This window comes from Heteronotia binoei, chromosome 21, assembly GCF_032191835.1.
Source record: "Heteronotia binoei isolate CCM8104 ecotype False Entrance Well chromosome 21, APGP_CSIRO_Hbin_v1, whole genome shotgun sequence".
NCBI classification, from domain to species: Eukaryota; Metazoa; Chordata; class Lepidosauria; order Squamata; family Gekkonidae; genus Heteronotia; species Heteronotia binoei.
The window spans coordinates 178,481,264-178,482,271 of NC_083243.1; the positions used below are offsets into that span (position 1 = coordinate 178,481,264).

At 49.9% G+C, this 1,008-nt stretch overlaps 1 non-coding gene across 1 annotated transcript; it reads right to left on the reverse strand.

Annotated features, from left to right (window-relative positions):
• Positions 1–602: 602 nt before the first annotated feature.
• Positions 603–669, reverse strand: TRNAH-GUG (transfer RNA histidin (anticodon GUG)). Its single transcript has one exon. It is a non-coding gene; the product is annotated as a tRNA-His (tRNA).
• Positions 670–1,008: the final 339 nt, after the last annotated feature.

A 1,008-nucleotide genomic window follows, 5' to 3' on the forward strand; every position in this document is an offset into this window, starting at 1 on the left:
GTTCCAGAATTATAGCTGATCTCCAGACTGCAGCAGTAAGTTCCTCTGGAGACTGCAGTCCTTTTTTTTTTTTTTAAGTATTGTGTGCACGTGTGCTTGCATGCCTGGAAGTCATGGTGACTTCTGGCGACTCCTACTGGAGCTAGGATGTTTTTCAGAAAGGTGGCTTGAAATGCCTGCCTTTGTGTCCTGAGCCCTAGTATTCCTTGGAGGTCTCCCTTCCAGCTGCTTGCCAGGGTCAACTCTGCTTAGTTTCCAAGATCTGACAAGAGCGGGTTTGCCTGGGCTATCCAGATCAGGGTCCAAGACTGCAGTGCTTTTGAGGGTCAGCTCTACGGCATTACGCCCCCCATCGAGATCCCTCCCCTCTCCAAACTCCCCAGAAATTGCCTAACCCAGAGTTGGCAACCCTACCCCCATGTGATCTTCCAAACACTCACAACAGAATTGTTATCAATTACATTTAAATGAACATCTGAAGCTGCCTTCTACTGAATCAGACCCTGGGTCCATCAAAGTCAGTATTGTCTTCTCAGACTGGCAGCGGCTCTCCAGGGTCTCCAGCTGAGGTTTTTTCACACCTATTTGCCTGGACCCTTTTTTGGAGATGCCAGGGATTGAACCTGGAACCTTCTGCTTCACAAGCAGGTGCTCTACCACTGAGCTACCGTCCCTCCCTACTGAAATCCTGTTCATCAGAAAGATGCTGCAAGAGTAGATCAGATCTTCAGTGCCTTGCTCAGGTATTGAAAGTGGACACATTCTATGCTTGTACATGGAATTATGGCTATGTCTGCTGTCTGTTCGCTGAACATTTGCTCTCACAGTGGACTGTCTACAGCAAGTCTAGAGATTAGGGTTCCCAACCTGCCGCTGGGGGTGGGATTTCCCCTGATCTCAATTGGCTGGCGGGGGAGCCCTGCCCCTGAAGAACTCCAACAGTGCCTAACCTGCCCGGTGCAATAAAGTCACCCAAAGTGACATCATCACGCTGGACGCATCACGTGG